Source organism: Malania oleifera, chromosome 9 (genome assembly GCF_029873635.1).
Source record: "Malania oleifera isolate guangnan ecotype guangnan chromosome 9, ASM2987363v1, whole genome shotgun sequence".
NCBI classification, from domain to species: domain Eukaryota; kingdom Viridiplantae; phylum Streptophyta; class Magnoliopsida; order Santalales; family Ximeniaceae; genus Malania; species Malania oleifera.
In genome coordinates, this window is record NC_080425.1 from 45,180,261 (window position 1) to 45,201,283 (window position 21,023).

Here is a 21,023-nt window from a genome sequence, read left to right on the forward strand (position 1 = left end):
TTTCCTTTTTCATGATTTCTTCTTCCAAGACTCATCTTGCTAGAGTTCCTCCGTTTGCAGTTGAGCAAAGCTTATGCTCTTGTGAAAACTATGGTTTTAATTGCAAAGGGGGTTGCGGTTGTTGCTTGTTTACAAGGAAGACATTGAAGGAGTTGCAATCAATGCAAAGCATGGAATGGTTCAAATTCATGTTTTTTGTTCTTGAATCACCCGACTGCCCTCCAAAGCCTCTTCCACCCCAACTTCGAATTGGCATGCAAACCATCTACATTGCTCCCTAGGCCAGGATCCTCTCCAATGAAATGAAGCAACCAAAAGCATTAGCTCCCAATTGAAGCATGACAAAGTGGTTTGGAGCCTGAAAAGTTTTCATCCAACGACTAGTTGACTTAAAGAAAGCATATGATAGGGTACCTAGGGAAATTCTATGGTTGGTTTTAGAAACAAAATGGTGTATGTAGTAAGTATACTAATATCATTAAGGATATGTACGATGGAGTAATAACTAGTGTAAGGATTATAGGAGGAGAGACTAGAGATTTTCCAATCACAATAGGTATACATCAAAGATCTGCTTTGAGCCCTTATCTTTTTACTTTAGTAATAGATCAACTAACTAGAAGTATCTAAAATGAGGTTCCATGGTGTATGTTGTTTGCAGATGATATTGTATTGATGAAACTAGGAGTGCAGTCGAGGCTAAGTTAGAATTATGGAGAGAAGCTTTAGAATCTAGACGCTTTAGGATAAGTAGAAATAAGAGAGAATATATGGACTGTAATTTCAATAATAGTAGGAGGAATATTGGAGACAAAGTTAAACTTGATGATAAAGAAATAAATAGCACTAGTAGATTTCAACAGGATTTATTATGCAAGCTAAAAGAGAATTGACGAGGATGTAATGCATAAAGTTAAAGTAGGTTGGGTAAAATGGAGAAGTGCTTCAAGTGTGCTTTGTGATTGTACCATACCCTTAAAATTAAAAGGGAAGTTTTATAGGACGAGTATAAGACCAACTGCACTGTATGGATCAAAACGTTGAGCGACTAAGAAATAGCATATCTTAAAAGTAAAAGTTGCTAAGATGAGAATGTTTAAATGGATGAATGGTATAACATTGAAAGATAATTTAAGAAATGAACATATTCACGGTACGTTAGGCGTAGCTCCAGTAGAAGATAAGATAAGGGAGTGATGACTCAGATGATTTGAGCACTTGCAACATAGGCTACGTAGCGCACCAATAAGGAAGAGTGAGTTAGTTACTGTGAGGGACAGTCGAAAGTGTAGGGGTAGATCTAAAATAACTTGGAATGAGATCAGTAAGGATTTTATAGCCCTGAATGTGTCAAAAAAAATTGTCCACCATCGCATAAATTGGTGGAAAAGGATTCATGTAGCTGACCCCACCTAGTGGGACTTAAGACTTGGTTTTGTTGTTGTTGTTGTTGGCTAGCTCATTTTGAAAAGAGGAAAGTTACAGCTCCCTCAAAAGCCACAATCTCTCCTCCTCTAAAACGGGAGATGGAGAAGAGACCACAGTTCGCCTTTTCTGTAATGGCAAGGAGTCTATCCTTTTCTTCCAGAGTAAAACAGTTCTTGTTTATGAAGAGGGTAGAGCTCCCCAAAATAGAGGTTTGAAAACAACTTGGATTTCGTAGTCAAGGACTCAAATTGATCATGTACATTTTGAATTTATGCTATTTGAAAAAAAAAAAAAATTCCCTGATTTGGTTTGCAGATTTTCTATAGACTAGACACATTCAGAAAATCAAGAGTTGCTTCTGCAACAAGAGGATCAGCAAACTCACTGCGATCGGCATTAGAAACAGGTTGATTCTGGCAATTTATTGTTGAGTTGCTTCACTTGATCATTGGGAAGTGATACCTCAACTCCCCATTTCTCTGTTCTACAGAGTTAAGAACATCCCCATCTCTATCCTCATGGGCTTCTCCAATTAAATTAATACCCATAATGGACTTGGCCAGACTCATCTTCCTTGCCTGAAACCAGACTATCTTGTTTCTGGTCAGCCTCTCCTATTAAATCTTCAAAATTGGGCTTTCCCAGGCACATCTCACTTGACTTGTCCACTACAAATCCAGCAGCATCCCTGGGCTTAAAGTACACTTTCTTCTCAACCCATCTAAATACTGCCTGCATTTTTTTACCCCATTATAATTTAAATTTAAACTTGAAGATCCTCTCCTTCCAAACCCAAAGATGAGCCGTTTCCAAAGGATTTTTGCAGTTTTAGAAAGATTTTCTTGGCAGCATTAGAGGTCATAACAGGAGGAATTCTAAGAGCACAGCATAAGATACCAGCGAGAACCACTAAAGGACGTCCACTTTTCCGCCAAGAGCCTCGCTTCTCCTAACATTTGCTGAACTGAAATCAGCACACCTCAACCTTAATTCACTGATCATCTGCTTCTCATTCGCATTTAAAATTTGAGCTATGTGCTTGGATGAGCAACTTCAAACCTCACACTTCCACTCCCTCAGGAATATGAACTGACTGGAGCAGACCTTGAGCTTTAAATTTGTCTAAACACAAAAACTAACCCCTACCATCCGACAAAAGCTTCAGATCGCCTCCAACTGTTCTGGGATTCAGCCTCCATAATAGTTAACATGCTTAATTTGGGTCATAAATGCCCATCTTCATTAGGACCCACTGGAACTCAACGATTTTCAACAATAAATCGATGTGAATCCGATATTCTAAGGACAAATGATCCAAACAATCTAGATAACTCACCTTCCAATCAGCTTTAAAAGTGTGAAGAATCCCCATAGAGAGATCACTTGCTTATCACTTCCCCTCTGAGATCAAACTAGGAGAGTACTGCATCATCATTTAATCTGCGCCATCCCTGAGGAGGAGACACTGCTTGGCAAAGATTATCCTTTCTGTGTAGGGAGACATAATGCACAGAGAGAGAGAGAGAGAGAGAGAGAGAGAGAGAGAGATTAGATTTGATCTGAGAAAGAAATTAGAAAAGAAAAAATAAAGTAAATAAAATTGTATTATGAAAAAGAACTGCAAAGAGTGGTTCTGTGCACAGCACCGAATGCAACACTCGGTGCTTCCATACCATAGCATCAAACTAGAGGTTTTTTTTCTTTTCCTAGAGTCCATTTTAGAAATTAGAGTTTTTTTTTTTTTTTTTTTCTTTTTGGAGTTCATATCCAAATTTTGTTTAACTGTTAATGTGTCATGAACATTGGTTCCATTTAAGGAGCAAGGTTGATTGGGTAGTTTATGGAAAAAACTGATATATGCCTCATAATGACTATTTTAGAGGAACAAATTACTTCTACAATGACGGCGCCTTTTAGTTTTCCCTCAAAATCTTATAGGAGTGCTGCTTTCATCTCTCCAAGAATGGCTCAACAGTCCATTAAGATGATGTTAGAAACCATCTCTCTCGAGTTTTTCTATACTCCATCTATTTTTTGCAACTTCAGAAAAACCCATCATCTTTTAGCAATTCTAATTGCAATGAGTACTCTTTCATGCCTAGAAAACAAAACAGCCACTAGTTTCGCATCAAGATGAATCATTTTATGTCAGATCACTTCTTGTTTTGTTTTGTAGGGCACCAATTAACACAGCTCACATGACTACCAAGGATCCTATTTACTCATATTCTTTTATGAAAGGTAAGAACCATTTTTTCCTCCAATACAACCCACTTCATCTGTTATCATTGATGATGGTAGTTCATGCGCACGAGCTGCTAGTTGAACTGTGAAATCTACAGCAGCTGCCTCAGTGTATTATGTCTTCCAAATAATAATCCTTTACCCTTAAGTCAATTGAACAAAGAAATTGACTATTCTATAACTATTAAATCATTTTTCCATTTGTGATTTTTAGGACCTCAATGCAATGAGGATGATTGGAAGCCATCATGAACAAGATGGTCTCTGCTATCTGAATAGGGTTCCGTACAACTCCTGTGGCTCTTCATTCTAGTGTAACAGATCAAAAATGACACTTCTGGCTTAGTCATCCATCCCCCAAGTACTTGATTGCTCATCCCACCGTGAGTTTAAATTTTGAATCTGTATCCTGTCGGTTGGAGAAGCCTCAACCAGTCTCATTTCTGTGTACAGTAGATTATTGTTGTCCTCTTCAGTTGGTTGGAGTCCAACAACTAGAATAAGAGCCTTTAGTTATTGTTTAATTTGTTACTTATGTGGATTGCTGTTCAAGGATTTTTATTCATTTATATTTTTTGATAAGTAAAAATATATTACAGAAAGCCTCCAAGGATAACAAACTTCCATATATAAAGATCGTTAATCTAAAAGTTAAAGCAGCACAGAATCTACAAAATGAAAACAAAAGATTCAGGGCTATCATAAGAGGTGCCCTTCATCCAGAAATGCAAGACAGAAATCCATTTGCCCCTAATATTATCCAAAACTGAAAACTCAATCCCTTGGAAGGCTCTGGACTACTCAACTCTCTGAACCAGCTGAAAAGAGGGAAGCATTGAATCCTAGAGAGTCCTATCCTCTTGCATTTTGATCCCCTCCACACTTGAATTTCCTGGATCAGCTCCTCAGCTATCACCCACTTGATTCCCAAAGACACAAAAATCAACCTCCATAAAATCTTCAACCAATTGCAATCATGGTTTTAAATAGCAGCCACAATCATTGCATAAGGCCGCTGTCCAACAGATTTTTGGGGTCTCAATACCACTACACACTGGCACATCACAATTGCAGTGAGAATAAAAACCACAAACACAATGGGCACTACGAACCGCTACTACCATGTAACAACTACCACAGGAAATTATGAGACCACTACAGCCGCAACAAGGTTGTTACAACACAATTATTTTTATTTTTTTCTATTTCCACCCACTCTCTTTCATTTTTCCCATAGTAATCAATCCCAATTAACCATGTGAAGAAGATGAGGTGGAAAAGATTACAAAGAGGATAACATCAATACCAAAAACTATTATTAGTTTTTGCATCATTCATAAGAGATGCATTAATCAATAATTTTTTTGTTAAAGAATTTTTTTATTTTGTTTAATATTATTAATTTTGCATTTTTTTTTTTTTTTATATTTGTTAACTTCAACTTTCTTCTACTTCTAGTTTTTTTTTTTTTTCCTGTTCAAGCTATTAATAATTTACTTTATAGTGATAACTTTTATGACTATAATATTGTAATTGCATAGCTTGATAGCGTATCATATTGCAAATATTTTCTTTCATTAATTTTCTATATCTCCACAATTCATTCATATTCATGGACAAAAAGTAAGTAGGGAAAAGTGAAAAATAATCTTCAATAATTGCTTTTTTAAAAATATTGTAAATATATTATCTTTACTAAACAATGAAAGTAAATTTAACTAAATGATCCAAAATTCATTTAAGTTTTTCTATTAAAAAGGGCCAAGGGCTTAAAACATGCAAATCTACCAAAAAAATGTTGTGCATGCTTGACAAAAAACTTCATAATCATTACACCTGTTTCTTGCAATATAACTTCCACTACCCCCGCTTTTTGGTACAACTACCACCATTACGCAACACTACTTGTTACTAATATTTAAAACCATAATTGTGACAGGAAAGCAGATGGTTCACTGTCTTCTCTCTTTACAACAAGAACAACAACAACAAAATTGTTCGCTGTAAAATAACCTCTTTTCATCAGATTTTTTTTTTTTTAATCTAAAATGGTGGTATATTTTTAAAATATAATAATAATGTACAAGTAGAAAAAACTAACGAATGACTCTTTGTATCATGTTGTGTATAATGTCATTACATACTGCTGCTTTTATACATAAAGTCAAGTGCCTATAAATAGAAAGAAATCAACTCACTCTATACAATTAATTCTAAAAAATTATAGCTAACAAGGAAAGTCAAATTTAGGACATACTAATTGTGATTCTTGACACTCTATATTTAGAGTTTCCGAGAATGGTAGCTTTCCATATGCGACAGATCTTCAACACTCCCCCTCAAACTAGCGAATCGATGTCAATCATTCCAAGTTGTCCACCAGAGCTTCTTAAGTCTTCATGTCTAACCCTTTAGTAAACAGATCTGCCACTTGTTGAGTTGTGGGGATATATGGCATACACACTTCTCCAAACTCAATTTTCTCTTTAATGAAGTGTGTCTATCAATCTCAATATGTTTAGTTCTTTCATGTATTACTGAATTGTGAGCTAATGAGATTGCTGCCTTCTTGTCATAGTAAAGCTTCATGGTTCCATTGGTGTTCATTCGCACGTCCTTCAGAATTAGTTTGATCCACAGTAGATCTTCAACAGTACAAAACAAGAGAATAAGGAATCTTCCTAAAAATAACAAAAAAGCTAAAATAGAAAAGCAAAGAGTTAATACAAAACAGCAAACTAATCATGTTGAACATCTTCAAATCACATTCCCTAAGAAACAACCAGCAGCAACACAGCATAAAACCCACATCTCCAGAGGGCTGACCTGTCTTTGCTCCTTACGAACACCAAAAATAGAAATGCCCAGAATATCCTCCTGCTCCAGACAAACCCAACTTTCCCCAATAAAACCAAAAAGCTTGTCCCATATCCTCCAGGCTCCAAGAGAAATAACAATGCATAAACAAATGAGAAGCAAATCAGAATTATCAAAGCAAAGAACACACATCCAGAGATAACGCTTTAGAATGCCTCCTACTTTGCAATAAAGTGTTACTGTAACACTATTAAAACCAAATAAAAGGCTTAATTTTAGAGGGAACTTTGACCTAACACCCACTTCCTCACATTCTCCCTAAAGGAAGGACAACAATTCCCCAACCAACTCAACAAAGATCCAAGCTCCTTCACCACTCTATCATTAATGGAAATTCCATGAAAAATTCTCCCAATCAGAAGAAACAGCTCCATTCTGTAACAAAGGAAGATGATACCAACGAGGAACAACACGAAAAGAGCCAAATCCCCCACCTAAAAGTCTTGACAGAAACAAAGGCACAGCCCATTATTCAAGGACTAAAGATGAATAATGATGAGATATACATCTCCAGAGACTCTAAAAAGAAGCTATAAAGCCCACTTTCTTATCCCAACTACTTTCTTGTAAGCTAAATTTACAAGACCCAACCCCCGTTCCTATTTAGACCTGCACACTACCTCCCAACTAACCAAATTATCTTCCTTCTCCCCAACAATCCTGAACCAAAGAAAGTCTCTCATGATTCTCTCAATGGTCCTAGCTACCCCAATAGGAACTTTAAAAATGGACAAAAATAATAAAAATAAAAATAAAAAAGCATACCAGAAATAGAAATACAATATTGAATAATAATGACACAACCACCTAAAAAAAAAAAAACAGAGCACCATGCTAAAGAAGCCAATTCCAAATTAATACCTAATAACTCACCTTTCCCTAAATTTACTTTTAACCCTAAAACGCACTAAAAAAGTTGTAAAATGGTGAACACATTTTAAAAAGACTCCTATGACCCTCTAAGAAGAAGATAGTGTCATTGGGAAACTGAAGATAAGACTATAAGCCCCTCACTACCCACCCAAATACCTATCACAAACCCTCTATCAACCACCATATCTATCAATTTACACAAGTAGTCAACTACGAAGACAAATTAAAATGGGCACAATGGATCTTCATGCCTAATAGCCCCTTGAACCTGCAAACCATGATTTACGCTCCCATTAATAATAATAGAAAAGGAAGCATTAGACAAACAAACCCTTAACCAAGTCCTCCACCGATATCTAAAACTTCTCCTCTCCAAAATCCTTCTAGAAACTTCCAATTGACTTGAACATAAGCCTTTTCAAAATCATAAATCCAATTAAACACAACTACCCTTCCTTTATGACTCTAAGCATCCTCCACAACCTCATTAGCAACAAAAATAGAATCCGCAATTGCCCTCAATAAAATCATTTTGTTCCTAAGAAAACATCAATTACCTATATGATTTATGAACATTTCCAAGCCCCATATTCTTGACGTGTGCCATATCCAGCATCTGACACATGGTCGGTAATTGTGTGGGGGAAGGGGGTATTCTTGGAAAAGGAAAGGATAGAAGATGGTACTTTGGTATTCCCCGCAATCTTCTGTTTTTTTTTTCGCTGGATTTGAAATGAGTTTGTGGGGGAGCCCCCCACCCCGGCCAATTGCTTTGGCTGCCATGTCCAGCAGGGGGATACAAAGAGAGAGGAAGAGGGATGGAGCTTTGAGCTATGGATCTGAAGGGCAGTTTGTTCAAGGTAGGTGGGGTGCAGGCCTGCACAGTGTGGCAATGTGAAGTGGTTCCTCAGGCTTTGATGCTTCCTCCCGTTTGGAATTCAAGGATTTGAGTTGGCTTTGGGTTTGTTCTAGGTTTATTTCATCCTTGCTCCTTTGGCCTCCTCTTGGCAATTTGTCCCCAGTCATCTGCTTGTCCATCGGCCAAGGTGTATGCTCTCGCTTGGCCATGGAGAATATTTGGGCAGAGGATTGAAAGGTGAAGATGCAATCCTACCATGTGAAAGGATGCTCAAAGTAGCAATTGAGATGGAAGGGTCTAGAGGACATTCTAGTTTTGCCATGAGGGAGCTAGGTTAATCCATTTCTCTGCCATTTGGTGTTGTCCTAAGCTTCTGTTTCTTACTTTTCTTTTGAGCAAAGACAGTGTTTGCTTGGAGTGTTCTTGGGGCTGTGGACAGAACTCCCACCCTCCATGTCTACATGAAATTGGTACCCTATGAAAGAGGAAAGTATTCCAGCTACTTTTTTGGTTATCGTTTATTTCAGCAACTTTCCCTTCTCCTTTGATGCGGCAGGGTTGGGCCTAAGTCATTCGGTTGTTGCTCCTTCAGTTCTCTTTATGCAAGAATGAGGTCAGGATTGTTTGTTAGATTTTTCTTTGAGTAAAAGAGGGGGGGGGGGGTTTGGAGTATGGTATTGAACAAAAGGATAGCATTTGTTTGTCAATTTCAAACAACTTTAGCTCTAAAAGATCCCACCCAAGAATCCCAGCTTCCATGTTCAAAATTCCAGCCAAATCATCTGCATAAACCTTAATTCAAACTTTGAATGCTCTAGGTTCTATGAATGTCAATATTAGTCATCCAATTGATTCATAAGGAACACCACTCTCAATTCTATGATGAATGCGGAAAACACCAACTCTCTCTACTCTTTAAGTGTTGAGAGGCTCAACTTTAGTTATTTTGGTGATGTAATCAATGATAGATAAAGATTGACTGAGCTCTATCTTCAAAATAAAAGCAAAGAGGCTATTAGTTTGGTTCAGAAATACAGCAATTTTCCCAATTATGGCTGTTGCTGATTGCTTCCAACATTCAATTCCTCATTTTTCTATCTATTGTATCAAAAAACCTAGAATGTTATCCTTAACTAGTACCGCTTCCCATACAAAAAACTAACAATGGACATGTTTCTCTGCCATTCAAGGGTTAAAATTTAAAATATTAGAGGTTAATCACTATTTTCTAATGAGTCGTCTATGGTTGGCCCCTCCATAATCAAGGTTAGCGGTCTATACTTTGCTGTCCATCATACATTGATTATGATACTCCTATTCCTCAAAATCTTTGAGCTTTGGCAATTTGAATGGTGCTAGAGATGAATAACTCGGGAAAACAAAATGTAGTGAAATGTCCATGTGTATACAACACCAATGGTGTATTCTGACTGAAATTTACATGCCAAAAGCCAACTATCCAAAAAAGGAAAAAAAAAATTAAAAATACACAAATTGATGTATTTTTTATTTTTTTTAATAATCCCTTCATTAGGTTGTCGCAATCTAAAACACCTCCAAAGCCTTCACTAGTGTGTCCATCAATCCTTCAAAAATAAAGGTAAGTCAGCTTCATAGTTTTTTTTTTTTTGGGGGGGATAATAAAAGAAGTTATAGTAGATTAAGAAAGAGAAGTTACAACCTCAGGCAAAAGATCCACACAAAATTTTTTTTTTAAAAAAATAATAATAATAATAATAAATTAAATTTATAAAGACAATAAACAAAAAGTAAAATTAACCAAGAAACCCCTTTTCAATCCCTTTCCATCGTAATTCATTAAGCACTTTAAATTTTCTAGCTCCCACTAACACTTCTTCGCTTTGTACTTACACCCCCATCAAAGCACACTTCAATTCCTCCAGCATAAACACATTTTTAAATCCAATTTATCAATTATATCTTGGGCTTCTAAATCCTTCTTAGTAATCACCACCACTAGTGTAGATAAAATTCCATCCTTGCAGTAAAATTTAATATCCAACCCATAGCTTTCGAAAATAGGAACCCCGTCCAACTTTTCCAATGGGGCTCAATGTAAATATGATTGGTCCTCTAGAACATCACAAGAATCAGAAACGTATCATATTGTTCCCAAATCTCATCCAACAGCAAACCCCCATCACAATCAAACTCACTAAAGTCATCATTATCGTTACCTGAAAAATCTCCCCACTTCTTAACACCCTTTCCTTTGCTATCTCCATCACTTGCTATATCCTTCATCTTAGCAGGTGTATCTTCCACGATACTCAACTCTCCTTCAAAATCTCTCCTTAAAATCGTTGGCCTTATCTCAATAGAATGCTCTCTCTTCACTTCATATAGTTTCCTCATTTCTGCACCATCAGAGCAGCCTTCTGATGAGCGTACACCCTAGAACCCTTAGACTTTTAGATTTCCTACCCAAACCAGCTTCTTTTTAATTAACCCTAGAGATACGAACCTCTAATCCCTCTGCAGAAATAGAATCAATGGCCAATTTGGCACTTCTATTCGTATCATCATTTTTGTCACAAGCTGTTTTCAGAACCAAGCTAAAAGTCTTGATTACGCTCTGCATGTTGATCCACTCGATGCTTGTCTTGGAGAATTGGAGAGAGGATTTGGATTTCATTAACAGATAACTGAATACCCACCTCCCTTGTATCTAGCTTTTGTGAATTTAGGCCAGGATAGTAGACCTATTCAATGATAAGGTCAGAAGATAGGGGAAGGACCAAATCACCCAAATCCTTGCAATGAGCCTTTTTAGAGAAGAGGCCCATCAACGAGAGCCCCTGTTGAGAAAAGTCTTTTTTGAATCCAAATAAAGGCCCAAAGCATTATTGTTTTGACATTGGGCATGTTATATTAATTGGCCCAACTTTGTTAAAAGAGATTTCATATGCCTAGCCCAAATACAAGGTGAGTACCAAACGAGCCCACCCATATTTCATAACCCATTGTCCCTGATCACGAGCCTAGCCACCTCTACAAGAGTCACAACGACCTCCGAAATAGCTTCACCTTATGGACATTCCCCTCCTATCAAGAAATGAAGTGTTCTAGTAATGAAACTCCCGATTCCTTCAATTGCAAAACACCCTCACGCCGAAGACGCAATTTTTCTAATCGCAGACAACTTAAGCAGCCTTCACGTTTCTTTCCTTCCAACACCACCTAAGTCCAATCTAATAGCTGAAGTGCTTGCATTGCCTACTCCTTCAAAATCATGAAAAATTTCCTTCACAAAGTCACATAACTCATTGGCAAAGGTTCACCATTGAATTCCTTTCATGCCTCCAAGAATAAATACCGTAAAGTTTTTACCTCCCCCCCCCCCCCCCAACCCTAACTCCGAAAATTTCCTCATCCTCGTCCACCTAATTGTCGTCTAGCAATGAAAGTTCCCTTTATGTACGCTTCTAGAACCCCTTGTCCAATTGAACAAAAGTTCATAAACCATCGGCAATAGGAAATTGCCTCATTTGAGAACTCAACCACCTATTTTGAGGGGTGTTGTTCTCAAGCACCCGCCCCCTCCTTATCCAATCTCAGATCAAAGAATTTTCCTATGATCTGCACCGAGCGCTTTAACATCGCCCACTGCTAGCAATCGAGCTCATGCAAGAGTGAGAGAGTTGTTTCGCAAGAGAGAGACCCATTGCAAGGTCAGCATCATACTTTGTTGCTTTGTTCTACAATGGTTTTGGTTTATCTATTCCATAGCATCTTGATATTTTTTGAATTCAAATGATGAATAGGATGAAAAACTTAGGGAATAAAAAATCTTAATGAAACACTGATGCATGAAGAGACTGCAAGCTATTGAAAGGTATAAGCCAATTTTTGTATGTTAAAATTCATGTTTACATGTCAAAGATGGACGTGCGTGCAGAAGGTTGTGCATTTTATTAATTTTGGTTTTTTTTTTTTTTTTTTTTTTTCTGTTGATGTTATTGGGGCTGGGTTTCAAAATTTTATTTAGAGGACTGTAAATAAGAAAGTCTTAATTTTAATTATACTTTCTAGATTTGTGCTCTTTCATTGTCGCTGGGTGCTTTGGCGCAACGGTGCAGTGTTGCCATGCGACTATAGATCATGGGTTCAAGGTATGGAAACACCCTCTCGCAAAAAAGCAAGGTAAGGCTGCATACTATAGACCCATTGTGGTCTGCTCCTTTCCTAGACCCTACATACATGGGAGCTTTGTGCACCAGGCTGTCCATTGTTGTTGGGTGCTTTGCGGTTGTAAGCCAACATCATTCGATAGTAAATTTGTCTTTATTGTTCATAGGAATCAATTGAGCCAATAGGAATCACCTTGACTTTTAGGCAAATCCACTCTTTTTTTTTCCTTGTAATTTTTTATTTGAGTCAAAATTTTGGTATGTGCTGAGCATTGCGAATTGTTAAACTATGTTGGTAATTTGATCACTTTTTTTTTTTTGCTCTCTTTCTTGGGTATTTGTAAGTTGAAGTTTTAATGGCTCCTCATTTTTTTTCCTAAATACTCTAGCGAGTAGAACGATTACTGTTTACTTGGTAGTGAAAGTCCCCATAGTGTGATTATCGTTTGTAAATCAAAGTAAAATAATTTACAAAATTTGATTGTTAGGCATAGTGAAATCATGTAGTCATAATTTCAATGTTTATTCAGCTTTACTATTGGGAACCATTAAACTAAGCTAAGTAAATTAGGTGGTCATTTATACAGGAATAAATGGGAAATTGTAACTCTGCTAATCTCTGCTATTTCCTATAAGCAAACATTCCTTTGCATGCTCTGTTATGGGTGACATTTTCCTACTTCTAAAATGTATCGGCGAGCTTTGGTGATTAAGGTATTATTTGTAGGGAAGTCTTTTGGGTTAATGCACTTCTCTAGAAATTAGAACTGATTTGAATTGTGCATCATTTGCTGTTTGGATTATTGAATTTCTACTCTTTTCACTTGAAACAAATCAAAAATTCAAAAAAAGATTTGCAAGAAAACACACTTGATTGGTCCAAAGAACAAGAACAAATGTCCCTCCCTAAAGAAAGGTTACTCCCACTCAATAAAGATAACAAAGATGACAATTCCACGATCTTCCTATCGTTCAGAGATCAATTCACCCAAAAAAAAAAAAAAGAAATGGCTTTATTTTGTTCAAAACTTAGATGAAAGAGATAAGGGAAAGAAGTAGAAAAAGGTGAATTTCCCAGCCACGGGTCTTTCCAAAAATAAATATAAGAAACCCTCCCCACCTCAAATTTAGTGTGAGGGATGAAAGAAGGATAGATCTGAGAAATGGATCTCCACGGACTCCCCAAAGAGCATCCTAAATTAGCATTAGCATCTCACCCATTCTCATCCATCCCAAACTTACCTCTTATTGCTTTAGGCCAAAGGGATGATTCTTCTATAGGGAAGCTGCATAGCCATTTAGCTACAAGAGCAGTGTTTTTAGACACCAACATGCCAAGACCCAAACCGCCTCCTTTTTAGATCCACAGACCTCATTCCAACTCACTAGATGATCCCTATGACTCCCTCCGCCGGACCACAAAAACTCTCTCGTGATCCTCTCAAAATTGCTAGCAGTTCCCACCAGAATCTTAAAGACAAACAAGAAATATAACGGGATGCTAGCAAGACAACCCTAAATCAAAGTAACTCTACCTCCAAGAGAGAGGAGGACTCTCTTCCAACCATCTAATTTCTTGATCACCCTTTCCACTATCGGGTTCCAAAAATCTGCAGCTCTAGGATTGCCCCCCAAAGGGGCACCTAAGTATGTCAAAGGCCAATCCAATATACCACAACCTACTTTGTTAGCCTGCTCCCTAACATGCTTGACTGGCACATTCATAGCTGCTAAATCACTCTTCCCCACATTTATTTTTAGCCCAAACACCCTCTCAAAAATATGAAGGATACCCAAAATACTCCTACAAGAAAGCTTGTGATCGTCTAAAAAGAAGATGGTGTCATTAGTGAACTGGAGCTTCTAGACCTTTAACCAAACCCTTCTCCACCATTCCATCCACCATCCTATTCATCTACTACAAGGACAAACAAAAAGGGGATTAGGGTCTCCTTGTCTAATACCCCTTGAAGCACCAAACCAAGATTTAGGCTCACCATTCACAATTACCAAAAACCACACATAAGACAAAAAACCCTTGATCCAACAATGTGGACACACCCAAAAACCCTTTCTTGTAAAAACTCTATCCAAGAAACTCCTACTCACTCTATTGTAGGCTTTCTCAAAATCTAGTTTAAAGATGAACCCTTTCTTCTTATTCCTACGAATATCCTCTACTATCTCGTTGGCAACTAAAATAGCAACCATTATTTGCCTTCTCCTCACAAATGCACTTTGACCGCTAGATATGGTATCATCAAGCACTGCACTCAACCTATTAGCTAAGACTTTAGTAATAATCTTATACACGCTAGAGACAAGACTAATAGGTCTTAAATCCTCCACTTTAATAGAATTAGTTTTCTTCAGAACCAAGGCTACAAAGGAGGAATTAATACTCTTAGCAAGGACACCTTTTTCAAAGAACTCGCTAAAAACTTTCAGCAGATCCTCCTTTACTATTTCCTAACGCTCTAAGAAAACAAAATAATGTTAAAACCATATGGGCCTAGAGCCTCATCTCTTTCCATACCAAAAACCACCCCCTACTTCCTCCTCATCAAAAGGTCTCTCTAACCAACGCATCTTATCAGTAGATATAGGGTTCCAATCTAATCCCCTATCATCAGCCTACAATAATCCTCCTCCGAAAAAAAGCTTTGGTAGAAACTAATGATAACACAAGCAATATGACAAAAAAAAATTAGCAAACGTGTACTTCGCATGTGTAACACAAATTCTTTGTACACACAGTTGGTCCCAAGCCCGGATAAAGGAGCACGGTTATGTTAGGTAGCTAACAAAAACTTTGTCAGATCTAAGTATCATGGATTCTTACCAAATTCACCTAGATCAATGGAATAGACCAGGTCAATATAAAAGGGAGAGGGTTAATAAGTTAGCACAAGAAACTAAGATAATATTAGCAACTTGGAATATAGGGACTCTCATGGAAAAAAGTATGGAAATAGTGGAAAAAATGTTGAGAAGGAAAATTAACTTCATTTGCCTTCAAAAAACGAAATGGGTAGAAGAGAAAGCTAGAGAAATTGAAAAATCAGGATTTAAACTTTGGTACACTGGTAAAGAGAAACATAAAAACGGGGCGGGTATTATTGTAGATAGAGACCTAAAAGATAATGTAATAGATGTTAAAAGAATAGGGGATAGGATTATTAAAATTAATATAGCTTTAGGCCTAGAGATAGTGAACGACATTAGTACATATGCTCCCCAAATAGGCCTAGAAAAAAATTTGAAAAGACAATTTTGGGAAAATATGGATAGAATTTTACAAGGGATACCAAGGCTGAAAAGACATTCATAGGAGCTGATTTGTATGGTCACATTGGCAAGGATAATATAGTGATAGGATACATGGAGGTCGTGGATATGGAGATAAAAATGAGGCGGGTGATTCAATATTAGATTTTGTCACGTATTACGATATGGTTATATTTAATACATGTTTTATAAAAAGAGAAGAACACTTAATGACTTTCGGAAGTGGGTATAATAAAAGCCAAATAGATTTCTTCTTAACTAAGATGGAGATCGTCTATCTTGCAAGGAGTGTAAAGTTATTCGAGGTAAAAGTTTGGCTACACAACATAGAGTCTTACTATTAGATATTCATATTAAAAAATGGAAGAGGAGTAGCATAAATCAACACAAGAGGGCTAGATAGTGAGTGGAACTTGAAGGGAGATAATATAGTAAAATTCAAAGATAAGATGAACAAAGAGTGTGATTGGACAGTAGGAGGATAAGGTTGATGCAAAAACTGTTTGGAATAAAATGGCAAATTCAAACATAAGGATAGCAAAAGAGGTTTTATGTGAGTCCAAAGGAAGATACTTGGGTAGTAAAGAAAGTTGATGGTAGGATCAAGAAGCCCAAAAAGTTGTTAAGACAAAAATAAATTGGTATAAAATATGGCAAAATTGTAGAAATATAGAAAACCTTGAAAAATATAAAGAAGCGAGAAAAAATGCAAAAAAGAATATCAATGAAGGTAAACATAGAGTTTATGATACTTCATATACTAAACTAGATACAAAGAAGGAGAAAAAAACAACTATAGATTTGCTAGAGCTAGAGAAAGAAAATGCAAAGATTTAGGTGATGCAAAATGTATAAAGGACAAGAATGATAATGTCTTATTTAGAGAAGAAGACATAAAAGAGAGGTGGCGAAGATAATTTGATAAGTTGTTTAACGAAAACCAAAATGAAATATTGAACTTGGAAGTAACAAATGAAGAGAAGATTAAAAATAGTAAATTTATTCACAAAATTAGAGTCCTTGAAGTTAAGATGGCATTAAAAAAAATGAAAAGTGAGAAATCTATAGGACCAGATAAATACCAATTGAAGTTTGGAAATGTTTAGGGGATAAAGGAATTATTGGTTAACTAATCTATTCAATAATATTATAAAAACCGTGAAAATGCCAGAAGAATAGAGGAAAAGTACGTTAGTACCTTTTTATAAAAACCAAGGTGATAGTCAAAACTATAATAACTCTCATGGAATTAAGATTATGAGTCATACGATGAAATTATGGGTAAAGGTAATTGAACATAGAATAAGATTAGAAATGAAGATTTCAGAAAATCAATTTGGTTTTATGTCTAGGAGATCAACAATAGAATCTATTCATTTTTTAAGAAGTTTAATGGAAAAATTTAGGGATAAGAAGAAAGACTTGCATACGATTTTTATTGATCTAGAAAAAGCTTATGATGGAGTACCTAGGGAAGTGCTTTGGTGGGTATTAGAAAGTTTGCAGTAGATATACAGACGTCATTAGGGATATGTATGATAGAGTAGTGACTAGAATTAAGATTGTAGGGGGAGATTCTAGAGAGTTTCCAATCACAATATGAGTACATCAAGGTTCTATTTTGAGTCCTTATCTTTTTATTTTAATAATTGATGAAATTACTAGGAATATCCAAAATGAAATCCCTTGGTGTATGTTGTTTGTAGATGATATCATGTTGATTGATGATACTAAGAGTGGAGTGGAATCTAAGCTAGAACTCTGGAGAACTACATTAGAGTCTAAAGGGCTTAAGATAAGTAGGACTAAGATAGAATATATGAAATGTAATTTCAGTATGCAAGGAGTAGCAACAGAGAGAACATTAAACTAGATAATCAAAAGATTAGTTGCACTGATATATTTAGATATCTTGGATCTATTATGCAAGGTGCAGGGAAAATTGAAGATAATGTAGTACATAGAATTAAGATAGGTTGGGGAAAATGGACGAGTGCATCAGATATGTGTTGTGTGATCGTAGAATACCCTTAATATTAAACAAAAAGTTTTATAAGACAGCTATAAGTCTAGCTATGGTTTATGGTTCAAAATGCTAGGCAACTAAGAAATATGTACAGAAAATGAAAGTTCTAAGAAGCGTATGTTTAGGGGTGGCAAAACGGGTTAACTGGTCGAATTTGGGAGGATCATAAATGGGTAGGGATTAAACGGGCTCGAATTCGGGTTAACCCGTTTAATAACGGTCGACTAACATATAAACCCAAACCCGCTCGTTTAATAAACGGGTCGTGAACGAGTGGCCAATTTAAAAAATAATTTATAAATTTTAATTTTTTCTTAATTTTTTTAAAATAAAAGCACTTCTTATTTTATTTTTTAATTCTTAAAAAAAAACATAAAATATAAAAAAAAAATGATTGAGTGAGAGCCAAGAGGGAGACTGAGAGGGAAAGCCAAGAGGGATACTGAGAGTGAAAAGGAGATGGAGACCGAGGGTGAGAGGGAGACTAAGAGATAAGGAGAGTGGAGAGCTAGTATTTTTCAAGAACAATAACATGAAGTATGACCCAAATGCGCCGCATAGGCGGGGCCGCGTCTGGCCACCAAAGTCGAGGATTTCACTGCCTCCGAGCATGGTTCTTTCATCCAGCAAGCCGCAAGGCCGCCCGCCAAAGGACCCATCAGCGTCCGGGCCGTCGAAGAGTGGGAAGCCCTATGGATTTGAGACTGAGAGTGAAACAAGGGCAGCGGCGGCGAGAAACGGAGAGGAGGGCATCTGGGACCTAAAGACCCAAACGACCACCATTCGAGCGTTGTGAGGGAGATGGCGAGCTTCAGCTTTCAGAAGAATCATAACTTGGAAGTGGGATTGTTGTTGGAAGATGGCGTTGGCGTGCGGTGTGTGGCGTGCTGGGCGGACAGGCAAGGGCACAGTCGCGCAAGGCAATGGAGTGCAGGACGGAATAGTGGATAGAAATTAGGGTTTTAGGTGTAATGTGTTTATATAGTAGGCAAATAAACGAGTCACCCGTGACCCGAACCCGGGTTGACTCGTTTATAAGTGGGTCGGTTTCGGGTTGACCCATTTATGAACGGATCGGCTTGTATAAAACCCAAACCCAATTTAACGGGCGGATCACAAGTCACTGGTCACCCTTTGAGTTTTGACCCGTTTTGCCACCCCTACATACGTTAAGGTGGATGATTGATTTAACTTTAAAAGATAAAATAAGAAATAAACATACACGCAATAATTTAAGCATAGCACCTATTGAAAACAAGGTAAGGAAGGGGCGACTTAAATGGTTTGGGCATTTGAAACGTAGGCCTAGTAGAGCAACTTTGAGGAGGAGTGAGTTGGCTATGGTTTCTGGCATGAAAAGGGGTATAGGGATAAGCCTAAAATAACTTGAAATGAGGTAGTGCGGAAGGATTTAAGGGCCCTTAATTTAATAGAAGAAAATGGTCTAGATCAAGTGAATTGGTGGAAAAGGATTCATGTAGCTGAACCCATCTAGTAGGACTCAAGGCTTCTTGTTATTTTTTTTGTCATTGTACCTTATTTGGATATTATACTTTTCCTCAACTACCCCAAGCAAATTCAAACAATTATTTCCATCTTATTATTGTGACTTTTAAGCTACCTCGCTGCGTAGCCCAAGCTTTTCTAGTATTTCCAATTTCTAAGTCAGTCTATTCACAAGCACCTTCGCAATACTCTTCTACATGCTAGTAACCAAATTAATAGACCAAAAATCAGCAACATGAATAGATCTACTCCACTTAAGCACCAAGGTGATGAAAGTCAAATTAATGCTCTTACTCAAAACACCATGAAAAAGAACTCCTTTAAAATCTTAACCACGACCCAAATGGACAAAAGCGATACTAATACCATCAAGAGCCTAGAGCCTTATCCCCATCCATCTCAAACATTACCTGGCTAACCTCACTTCCCTCAAAAGGTCTCTCCAACCAAGACTGCAAAAACAAATATATGGGATTCCGCTCCAGCCCATCAATCATTTGCCTTCCTCCATTGTCCTCCGCAAAAGGGTGTGCAAAAATATCTGCAAACTCACTTGCATGAAGGCCTGTTGGAGATGGAGGATACAAGATAGGTCGAGAGAAGAGAAAGAATAGAACACTTCAAAACTTTGATTCCACTTAATGCAATAGCTTGAGTGCATGGTTATTTATAGGCTTTATATGGAGCCTTCTACATGTATATTAATTAGAATTTTACATATTTAATGCAGCCTATTTATCTAGATACATAAATTCCTATAGATACATTACCCAAGTCAAAAAAATTTTTCCTACTACTTGAACCAAACACTATGAACATCAAGTTTAACTTAATTTCCAAAAATGCCAATTTACTTGGTCTAAGGCAACTGCTACAGCTTTTGAAGAAATGAAGTGGCAAATGAATGAAGCTCCCTTGCATCCAATCACACTTTTAAATGAAAAGTTAAAAGAGGCCAAGAAGAAATACTCAACTTATGACAAGGAGTTATAAGTTCCAGTACATGCCCATTGCTATTGCGAACATTATTATCTTATCCTGAAGGAGTTTCTTCTATTCTCTGACCATGAGGCTAAAGTATATCAATTCACAAAAGAAGTTGAGTCATCAAGACTCATAACATCAAATGGGTTTCCTTCTTGCAAGAATATTCATTTGTAATCAAACAAAAGGATGGGATTCAGAACAAAGCAGACCAAGTGCACCATATTCTCTCTTCAATGACTGTCCAAGTGGTTGGTCTTAAACAACTCAAGAGACATTATGCTTCTTGCGAAGATTTCAGTGTTATATATTGGTAATCTGCTAGCTGAGTAGCAAACTAATGATCCAGATTTTTCTCTCTATGAAGGATTTTTTTTTTTTCCCAAGCAGAATCGCTTCTGCTCATCCAACACTTCTCTCAAGTTGGGAATTACATCCCTGAGAAGCAGCAGATCATTTTGGGCGTGATTAAACAATTTCTATGATGGAAGATTCTTTCTATTTTCCTAGCTCAAAGCGAGATGTTGCTAAAATTGTCACTCAATGCCGCACATGCCAGCTAGCTAAAGGAAGAAAGAAGAACAATGGTCTTTACATGCCTTTACAAAAAGCCATGAGCCATGGGAATAACTTAAAATGGACCCTGTCCTAGAGGTGCCAAAAACTTCCAAGGGTTTCAACCACTCTGTTGTGGTTATTGATAGGTTTCCCAAAAAGGCACTACTTTATTCAATGCTCAATGACATCAAATGCTATCCAATATAAAAAAGATCTTTTTTCAAGAAGT

At 37.0% G+C, this 21,023-nt stretch overlaps 1 protein-coding gene across 5 annotated transcripts in view; it reads right to left on the reverse strand.

Annotated features, from left to right (window-relative positions):
* Positions 1-21,023, reverse strand: part of LOC131164728 (protein WHAT'S THIS FACTOR 9, mitochondrial) — a 32,172-nt gene that overhangs the window by 5,866 nt on the left and 5,283 nt on the right. The window contains exon 3 of one of the 5 annotated variants that reach the window (XM_058122153.1): positions 5,930-6,317. The exons of 3 other annotated variants lie outside the window; for them this stretch is intronic. The gene's annotated coding sequence lies outside the window, so the exon portion shown is untranslated. Of the gene's footprint in view, positions 1-5,759; positions 6,318-21,023 lie in introns of those variants that run through there. One more of the 5 variants, XM_058122154.1, reaches the window with a different exon arrangement.